Consider the following 11,370-nt stretch of genomic DNA (forward strand, 5'->3'; position numbering starts at 1 on the left):
CCTGGGTGGCTCAGTCATTAAGCCTCTGCCTTCGACTCAGATCATGATCCCAGGGTCCTGGGATCAAGCCCCACATCAGGCTCCCTGCTTAGTGGAAAGCCTGCTTCTCCCTCTCCTCTGCTGCTCTCCCTGCTTGTGCTCTCTTTCTGTCTCACTCTGTCAAATAAATAAATATTTAATAAAATAAAAAATAAAGTCTATTTCACTATAACTAGATAGAAGGAATTTCAAATGACTCATTTTTATATATTGGTTTATTAAGGTGCAATCAAAGATAATTCTCTAATAAATGAACCTACATTAAAGTAGATTAATCACCACTGTGTAGAAAATAGTCCTACAAGAGTCAATGAACACTAATCTTTGGATTCAAAAATAGCATCCAATAAACATTATGATATACATGAATAAAAATGGTAAACAACTACACAGAACCTGGATACCTGCGATGATCATCTTTTTGGCTGAATTCTTCTGAGCCAAGTGTCCATCAGTTATATCTTTTATGTTATAGGAACACAGTATTTATCACAGGTATTGGGGTCAGTGTAGGAGCATGCAATCCTTTTAATAAGAGATTATCAGTAACCAAAGATTCGTATATGTGCTGAGTGAATTATCTAGAGCTGGACACCTCTAGGGGATACATGTCAAGAGGATGTTTCAGGAGCAACTATGTGGTGAGGTGACAGAATATTTAGGAATAGGACAGAAGGAAAAAAATGGTTTATGTCCCACTTCAGAAACTGCTGTAGGATTATGGATTATAGGGCAACAGGAGTAACGTAACCTAGCTTGGAATACTGCTATCAGAGGTAAGACACTAGTTTCTTGTCACCTATTTAAAAAAAGTCATTTACAATATATTGCTAAAGAGGGAGTTACAGAAGGTATCACGGCTTCCCCAAGCCAAATATCTATGTAGATGTCCTGAAAAATTAACAATATGAATTTTTTTCTAATTACAAAAGAAATACATGATTTCACAGAACATTTAGTAAATGCAGAATTTTTTTTAAAAATCACAGAATGTAAAGATATCAGTTCATGAGGTAAAAATTATCACTATGTGTTTGTGTGTGTGTGTGTCTCCAATTTGGCATCATACTATACATCTTTTTGATAATTTCTTTTTTCACTGAAAACATACTGTGATAATTTCCCTATATCCATGTAGTCTACTACAACATTAATTTGATGGCTGAATAGAATTCTATTCTACAGACATGTAGCATTTGTAACAGTATCCAGTCAAGCAAACAGAAATTACTCTATACATTCAATGCAGAAACAACTTATTGCTAATGATTTGCCACAAAGTTACAAAAAGTGCTAACAAAAGGGGAAAGGTGCTATTGCTGTGTAACCATTGCAAATATGCAGGTGTAAAACCAGTTATTTAAGAAAAAGTTCTATGCTCACCCATTTAGGTTGGTCTCCTCTAGGCAGTTCTCTGGTCTCACTTGGGGTCCCTAACACATTTGTGGTTGGTTTTGGATTGGCTTTGCTGATCTTGGCTGGGCTCTCTTACAGATTTGAGACCTCAGCTGGGACAGGAGGGCTGGCTAAACTGATACACATGGTTTCTAGCATGGGCTTATTCCATTAGCAGTCATGAGGCTCCAGAGAGTGAGCAGAAGGATGAGCTCCCCTGAGGCCCAGGCTTGGGACCATCATAATGCTATTTCCTTGGCATTCTATTGTTCAAAGTAAGGAACAAGGCCAACCCAGATTCAAAGAATGGAGAAAAAGATTCCACTTTTTATGGGAAGAGCTTCAAAATCACATGGCAAAAGGGCATGGAAATAGGAAGAGAAAGAATTCTGCCCAGTTTTACAAATGATCACAGTGTGTCTTACGTAGGAACCAGAGACCTGCTACCACGCTTCAGCTGGAGGCCAGAAGCTCAAACTTGATGCTTCCTGTGTGAGGAATTGCTGCTACCACTTTTGGAGGTCCTGCTACCACTGAATAGAAACCCAGCAGTCCATAACCTTAATAATGCCTTAAAAGACCACATGAAACATCCTCCAGGATGGATCACATGTGAGGCCACAGAACAAGTCTCAATAAATTTAGGAAGACTGAAATCACATCACACATTTTTTCCAACCACAATATGAAACTAGAAATCAATTACAAAGAAAAAAAAAAGCTGGAAGAAACACAAACGTGTGAAGGCCAAACAACATGCTACTAAGCAACCAATGGGTCAATGAAGAAATCAAAGAGGAAATTAATAAAACACATGGAAACAAATGAAAATGAAAACACAATAGTCAAAAATCTTTGGCATGCAGTGAAAGCAGTTCTAAGAAGGAAACTTATAGCAAAAAAATTTATAAACAATACAGGCTTAACTCAAGAAACAAGAAAAATTTCAAACAATGTAACCTACACTAAAAGGAACTAGAAAAAGGAGAATAAAGCCCAAAGTTAACAGAAGGAAGACAGGAATAGAGACCAGAAAATGAAATAGAGACTTTAAAAATAAAAATGTTCAATGAAACAAAGAGCTGGTTCTCTGAATAAACAAAACTGATAAACCTTAAAGCTGATTTGTCAAGCAAAAAGAGAGGACCCAAATAAAATCAGAAATGAAAGAGAACTAATGACCGATACCATACCACAAAAATACAAAGGATTATAAGAAACTACTATGAAAAATCAATATGCCAATAAATTGGACAAACTAGAAAGAAGGGATAAATTCCTAGAACCATACAGTCTTTGAAAACTGAATCAGAAGGAAATAGAAAATCTGAAGAGATCAATGTCTAACAGCAAAATTGAATCAGTAATCAAAAACTCCCAACAGAATTCTGAGGCAGAAGGATTCACAAGTGAATTCTATAAAACATCTAAAAAAGAGATACTACCTATTCTCCTCAAACTACTCCACAAAATAGAAGAGGAAAGAAGCTTCCAAATACATTCTACAAGGCCAGCATTACCTTGATACCAAAATCAAAGACAATACAAAAAAAAGAAAATATTTCTGATGAACACAGACACAAAAATCCTCAGCAAAATATTAGTATACTGTATTTAACAATACATTAAAAGGATCATTTACTACAATCAAGTGGAATTTATTCCAGTGATGCAAGGATGGTTGCATATCTGCAAATCAATCAATGTGAATACCACATTAACTAAATGAAGAATAAAAATCATATGATCATCTTAATAGATGCAGAGAACACATTTGATAAAATTCAACATCCATTCATGATAAAAACCCTCAACAACGTGGGTTTACAAGGAATATACCTCAGCTTTCTGAAGGCCATATATGAGACACCCACAGGTAGCATCATGTACAATGATCAAAAAACTGGGAGCTTTTCCTCTAAGATCAGGAACAAAACAAGGATGTCCACGCTCACCACATTTATTCAACATAGTACTGGAATTCCTAGTCACAGCATTCAGGTGAGAAAAAATAAATAAAAGGCATCCAAATTGGTAAGGAAGAAATAAAATTATCACTATTTGCAGATGACAAAGAAAACCCTAAAGACTCCACCAAAAAACCATTAGAATAATTCAGTAAAGATTCAGTATACAAAATTAATATACAGAAATATTTTGCATTTCTATACACTAATAATGAAGCAGCAGAAAGAGAAATTAAGAAAATAATTCCATTTACAATTTTACCAAAAAGAATAAAATAACCACGAATAAGTTTAACCAAGGTGGTGAAAGGCCTGTGCTCTAAAAACTGTAAAACACTGATGAAAGAAATTGAGGTTGTACAAACAAATGGAAAACCAAATCATACTCATGGATTGGAAGAATTAATATTGTTAAAATGTCCATACTACCCAAAGCAATCTACAGATTCAATGCAACCCCTATTAAAATACAAATAGCATTTTTCCACGGAAATAGAATAACCCCCAAATTTGTATAGAACCACAAAAAAAACCCAAACCTAAATAGCCAAACCAATCTTGAGGAAGAAGAACAAATCTGGAGGTATCACCATCCTAGATTTTAAAATATATTACAAAGTTATAGTAAAACAATATTGTACTGGCACAAAAATAGACACATAGATCCATAGAACAACATAGAGATCCCAAAGGAAACCCACATCTCTATGTTCTACTAGTCTACAATGAAGGAGATAAAAATATACAATGGGAAAAAGACATTCTTCTCAATAAATTGTGCTGGGAAAACTGGACAGCGACATGCAGATCAATGAAACTGGATCAATTCCTTACACCAGACACACAAAAAACCCCCATCATATCTTGAAGGACCTTTGTTTTAATACAATTAAATGTATCTAATATTAAAATGCACTAAACCCCTAAATGTGAGATCTGAAACCATAAAACTCATAAAAGAAAACATAGATAATAATGTCTTTAACATTGGCTTTAGTAACATTTTTCTAGATATATCTCCTCAGGCAAGGGAAACAAAAAGAAAAATAGACTACTAGGACTACAGCAGAATAAAAAGGTTTTGTACATGAAGGAAACCACCAACAAAATGAAAAGGCAACCTACTAAATGGGAGAAGATATCTGCAAATGATAGATCTGATAAGTGTTTAATATCCAAAATACATAAAGAACTCTACAACTCAACACCAAAAACCCCCAAACAATCCAGTTTAAAAAAATTGGCAGAAGACCTAAATAGACATTTTTACAAAAAAGACATGCAGATGGTCAACAGACATGTGAAAAAATGCCCAACATCACTCATCATCAGGGAAATGCAAATCAAAACTACAATGAGCTATCATCTTACACCAGTCTAAATGGCTAATATCAAAAAGACAAGATATAACAAGTTTGAGCAAGGATATGGAGAAAAAAGAATGCTTGTGCACTCTTGGTAGGAAAGCAAATTGGTACAGCCACTGTGGAAAACAGTATAAAGGCTCCCCTCAAAATTAAAGAGAATTACCATATAATCCAGTAATTCCATTACTGAATATTTACCTGAAGAATATGAAAACACTAATTCAAAAAGCTATATGCACCCCCATCTTTATTGCAACATTATTTACAATAGCCAAAATATGGAAGCAACCCAAGTGTCCATCTATAGATGGATGAAGATGTGATATATATTCCCATTTGGTTGAGATCTGAAGGGATTAATCTTGAGTCATAATTATACATTTTTGTATTGTATCCCCAAATACACAAAAGTTTTATCTGCATTTCCCTATGTCCAATAGCTGCAGAATAAATAGGAGATCCCAATAACAATTTTTTTAAAAAATGTTTCTAGGGTTTAACCTCTATACACAGTATTTCTTTTTAATGGCTTATTTTTCACTATAAATATAATATTGCTTGTAAAAAAATCAAATGAACATTTTCAGTGGTGAAATTCCACTGTAATACAATCCACTGCTCAAAGATTGTCATATATATTCATCCTGATATTTTCATATCAATACTCTAATACACTTTCTTTTTATACTTATAGAGGATTATAACTCTCTTCTATATCTTTTTTGTAAGTAAAAAATTATGTTATGTATTATATCTTGAAGGACCTTTTGTTTTAATACAGCTAAATGTATCTAATATTAAACACCTATATCATAGAATTCTATAGTATAGATATGCTAAAGAAAATTTTTTATGTTCATCTTCCCCAGTAGAGTGCACACTCCTTGAGGACAGGAACCTGGTTTGGTTTGGTCATAGCTATATTCCCAGTGGTTAGAAAAGTGCCTAGCAGATAGCAGATGCTCAACAATTTTGGAGAATAAATGACTAAATGGCAAAACACTATTGATGAATATTTGTACTGTTTCCATTTTTTACTCTTCCAATAATGAATTTTGTAGTTAGTAATCTTATAGGTATATTTTGTACACTTGTTTATTTTTGTAGGGCAAAATCCTAGAGAAGGAATTGCTAGGTCAAACAAACAAACACCAAAACCAAAGAACTTCAACCCCTCTCAAATTCCTCCTCCCAACATGTTCAGGAAGTCCCCAAGTTTAAAGGGAGGTGGCACTTGAATTTATACATCTGGTCTTCCTATCACCTAGTGCTGCTACTACAGTCTCACAAATGTAGTCCTGTTACTAAGGGGCATTGACCTTTTCCCTCGTTTTAGCTTGTGCCATTTGAGGAAGTTGTCTGAATGTCTTAGGGTTCTACCCCATGTTCTGAGACATTCAACTGCTTGTCTGTTGATAGGAGAATAGTACCCTTTGTCCCTGCTAATTTTTTGTTCAGCAGACTATATCTGGCTACAAAACTTTATTGTCCCAGTATCTTTATGAAATTTTTTTCTCATTTAGTTTTTTTTTTTTTTTAACATGTGCTTTTCCCCGAGGCTCAGGGGGTAAATCCGTATGAGGTTTTCCTGAGGCATCATTCATTCCACATCCTCATCCAGGTCCTGTGGAGTTGTCCTCAGAATAAACCCAACCCTCTGATGCTTATGAAGGCTCCTCAAACCAAATTTGCAAATTGCAGTTCTCTCCTCTCTTTGGCTGCGTGCTTTCCCGGGTGGCTTTTGCAAACATACCTTTAGCGGGTGCGGAGTCAGTCTTGCAGATGTTTCTGATACCCAGGGTAAAAGTCATCTTTGTGTTAACATAGGGAGGGACCCTGGAAACGCACAGATGGAGAAATTGAGATGAATGCACGTACACTCAAATTTCATCTCGGTAAGTTTTTCAAGAGTTCAAGATCCTCCCCGCCATTAAGTCCTACAAACTTTAGTGTTTTAATCTTTTGGGAGGACTTCCTTTATAAACAGTCTCGTTTTTTGTTATAAATGTTATATATGCTCACTTCAAAATTCTAGGAAAGAGAGTAAATACAAAAAAAAAAAAAAGAGGAAACAAAATCATTCATAACCCCACCACCCCGAGCTACTGTTGTGAAAATTTTATACATATTTTTAAAATGTTATCTCTATGTCCAATATGGGGCTTGAGCTCACGACCTGAGATCAAGGGTCACGTGCTCTACCCACCTACTGAGCCAGCTAGGTGCCCCAATTTTATACACATTTTCTTCTAATTTCTTTTCTCTATGTTCTTACATAGTTGAGGTTATATTGCATATTTTCCTATGACTTTTTTCTTATTAGAACAAAAATTTCCCAGGGTGCCTGGTTGGCTCAGTGGGTTAAGCATCTCCCTTCAGCTCAGGTCATGATCCCAGGGTCCTGCAGTCGAGCCCCCCCAACTAGCTCCCTGCTCAGCAGGGAATCTGCTTCTCCCTCTCCCCCAACCCCTCACCCTGCTTGTGCTCACGCACACTCTCTCACAAATAAATAAAATCTTTAAAAAAAGATAAAAATTTCCTTTTGTGAGCAAAAAGTTCTTCCTACACATGCTCTGTAATAACTATAAGCCAATCCCTTGCTTGGATGTACCATATTTTGGGATTATGCATTTTCAAAGCTGCCCTCCAAGTTTACTCAAACTAAAAGTCATATTCATTTCCTCCTTTTCCTTCCTTACCCAAATCCACGCAGTCCTGAGGGCTGGTCCATTTTTTTAGGCAGGGGAGGGGCAGAGAGAGAGGGAGAGAATCTTAGGCAGGTTCCACACGCAGCTCGGAGTCTGACATAGGGCCCAATCTCAGGACCCTGAGATCATGACTTGAGCTGAAATTAAGAGTTGGATACTTCACCGACTGAGACACCCAGGTGCATTTTGTCTATTGTATTTCAAAACAATTTATTTTATCTGCCCCTGGGGCTTTTGATCCAGCTAGGGCATCTGGAAGCTTTTAAAAAATACTGATTCCTCTGGCCTCACCACAGACCGAGGTCAATCAGAATCTCTGGGGGAAGGAGTCCAGGCATCTGTGAGCGCATGAGCTCTTTAGTGGATTTTTATGTAGCCGGAGTTGAGATGCACCACTCCTCCAGCCTCACTGCCACTTCTGAGGTCCGGCCCTCATCAATGCCCAGGCAGGTGACTGCAGTTACCTCCTAACTCCAAAATGACCTCCCAGGAAACACAAGTCAGATCACGTTACTCCTACTGAAAAACCCTTCACTGCTCTCTATGGCCTACACAAGAAAACGTTACCTGGCCTGAGCAAAGAGGGCCATCACAGTCCCGCATTTCTGCATCCTTTCCCACTCTAGGGCCTCTGGTGCACCTCACCACTCTTCTGAGGAAGCATTCTGCTTCTGTTCAGGCTGCGCCCTAGCCTATAACAATGCCCTTCTCCTTTCTCCAAACTACACCATTACCTTATTCATACTTCATGGTCCATTTCAAATATCCCACCCTTCTTCAATCAGTCAACAGTCATCTACTGAGTGACTACTACGTACCATCCATTTGGTCAACATTTTCTGATTTGCTACTGCATCTAGGTGGGGGATAGAACAGTGAATACAGTAGACGAAAACACCTACCACGTGGAGCCTGGTGGGAGAGGTAGACAACAAAACAAAAGCACGAATAAGAAAATGGTAGGTAAGAGCAACGTAGGGAATTAGAGCATGTAGTGACTATATTGGCTGTTTTGGACTAGATGGCTATTTTCGTCTGAAATGGTCTTTCTGAGGTGGTGATGACTATATTGAGATCTGAATGGCAGGAAGGAAGGGAGCAAGCATTCTAATGATAGGACCAGCCAGCATGAAGGCTTTCAGGTGGAACAAAGTCTGATTGAAGAACAGAGAGAAGGCCAGAGCAGCTGAAGCACAGGGGTGAAGGGAGAATAATGGGAGAGGACACGGGAGCCAGCTCCTGGATGCTTGCTAACTCAGGGTAGAGGGTTGAAATTTGATTCTTTGTGCAATGATGGGAAGCCACGAGAGGGTTTTAAGCAAGAGAGAGCCATGCCATGGTTTGTGTTTGAACAAGATCACTCTGGTGGCTGTGTGAACAACAGATTGAGGAGTGATGGTAGCAGGGACCAGGTAGGTGCTTTGGTGACACTTCAGTTCTCCTTGAAGTACTGAATTTAAGGCAAATAAAAATCAAACCCCCCCCCTTATTTTAAGCAAAATACCAAAACTCTTATTATTATCTAATAGGACCTGGATGGGCTGACCTCCTTCTAGCCTCCTGCATACCATCTTTGCCCCGGCTATCGAGCCTCGCTGACTTTGTCAGCTCCCCAAATGCAGCATTCCTTCAGGCCTCAGGGCCTTTGGATTTGCTGTGGTTAAGTTATTTGTGTGATAAAATACAAAGTTTCCGGGGCACCTGGGTGGCTCAGTGGGTTAAAGCCTCTGCTTTCGGCTCAGGTCACGATCCCAGAGTCCTGGGATCGAGCTCCACATCGGGCTCCCTGCTCAGCAGAGAGTCTGCTTCCTCCTCTCTCTCTGCCTACTTGTGATCTCTGTCAAATGAATAAATAAAATCTTTAAAAAAATACGAAGTTTCCTATTTCAACCATTTTCAAGTGTATGATTCAGTGGCATTAAGTACATTCACAATGTTGTACAACCGTCACCACTGTCCAGCTCCAGAAATTTTTCACCACCTTGAGGGAAATCCCTGGGAATTACCAAGCAGTCATTTCCCATTACCCCTCTCCGCTGCCCCAGGAAACCACTAATCTGCTTCCATTCTCTATGGACTTGCCTGTTCTGGATGGTTCATACAAAGGTAGTAATACAGTATGTGGGCTGCGTGTCTGGCTTCTTTCCCTCAGTATGTGTTCAAGATTCACCCATGTTGTAGCATGTGTTGGCACTATATTCCTTTTTATGACTGGGTAATATTCCATTGTATGGAGGGACCACGTTTTGTTTATCTGTTCATCAGCTGGTAGATACTGAGGTTGTTTCCACCATTTAGCTTCTGTGACTAGTGCTGCTGTGGACATTCATGTACAAGCTTTTGTTTGTATACTGGTTTGCAATTCACTTGGGTATCTACCTGGCCGTGGGACTGCTGGGTGATATGGCCGCTGTGGTTATATTTTGAGCAACCGGACATCAGTGACTCTTAGGCATGTTATTAGTCGCCTGTGGCCGCTCTAACAAAGTACCACAAAATGGCTGGCTTGCATGACAGAAATTTATTCTCTCATAGTTCCAGAGGCCAGAAGTCTGAAATCAAAGCGTCAGCAGGGCCATGGTGCCTCTGAGACTGGGGAGAATTATTTCTTGCCTCTTCCTCTCCTTGGTGTTCCTCAGCTTGCTTGCAGCTGTGTCATCCGATTGGCCACATGCCCTTCCCCTGTGTGTCTCTGTGTCTTCCCATGGATCCCTCCTGTCTCTTCTTCTTTTAAGGACATCAGTCATACTGGATTAAGGGCCCAACCTCCTCCAGTATGGCCTCATCTTAGCTTAAATAATTGCATCTGCGACAACCCTATTTCCAAGTAGGGTCACGTTCTGAGGTACTGAAGGTAGGATTTCAACAGATCTTTTGAGCGGACACAATTCAATCCATGACAAACTGAAAGACATTACTGTGCATCTGAATCCCATAAGGATCTTGTTAACATGGGCTTGGAGAGGAGCCTGAGGTTCTGCATTTTCAACAAGCTCTCCCAGTAGATGCCAGGTTCAAGGACTTGTTCTGGTTTGTCAAGGACTTGGTTTGGCTTTAGCAATGAAAATCCAGAGTGCAATGAAACCCCTCATCCCTGGGAAAATTGGGACGGTTTGTCACCCCATGGAATTACCCAGATCACAATTTGAGTAGCAAGGATTTAATGGGCTATGTAAATTTACCCATTAATTACATTATTGAATATTCATATTTATCTTTACATTTAAATAATCTATTTTGCTAGAACAGGCCACGTTTTCAAGAATCTGGACCTAAAACTTATCCCCCAGAAAGCTCCAAACTGTGAAATAGTTGAGCTGATGGGCACCATCTGTGAGTATCATGTGTTAACTCGTAAAATTATCTATGACACTCAGCAGTGTCCTTGTTAGTTTGAAAATGGAGATTTCTGACTCCTTTATGGGGTAATTATGCATGGGCAAGACCTTGAGGCTAAGCGTAGCCACTGGATTTGAAGTGCTCAGTATACTTTTCCTGCTGCTTCCTGGGGACTGGAAAAATATAGGAGAAAGCTCCTTTCTGAAGTTGGGTTTAAGCTCATTGCAATAGGGACAGTATCCTTCAACTCTTGATTCCTATTGGACCACCTAAAGAAGTTAGAAACTGCTGAGATCAAATGATTCAGGCTACCTGAGACTGGCCACAGGCAGTCATGGTTTTTGCTTTTTTTAATATACTCTCCAGGTGATCCAAATGAATAACCAGAGTTGAAAATAATTGTGTGGGAACTTCCTTTAAAACAGAAATCTTGCCAATCCGTTCTTAATCTTTTTTTCACCTGCACCCATATTCCTCTCCACTCCCCTCTATGCCCACATAACCTTTTGTTATGGCTGATCATTTCCTTAAGCAAGTTCTCTTCTTCCTCCTGTT

This window comes from Enhydra lutris, unplaced genomic scaffold (assembly GCF_002288905.1).
Source record: "Enhydra lutris kenyoni isolate GAN:26980312 unplaced genomic scaffold, ASM228890v2 scaffoldscaffold23, whole genome shotgun sequence".
Taxonomy (NCBI): Eukaryota; Metazoa; Chordata; class Mammalia; order Carnivora; family Mustelidae; genus Enhydra; species Enhydra lutris.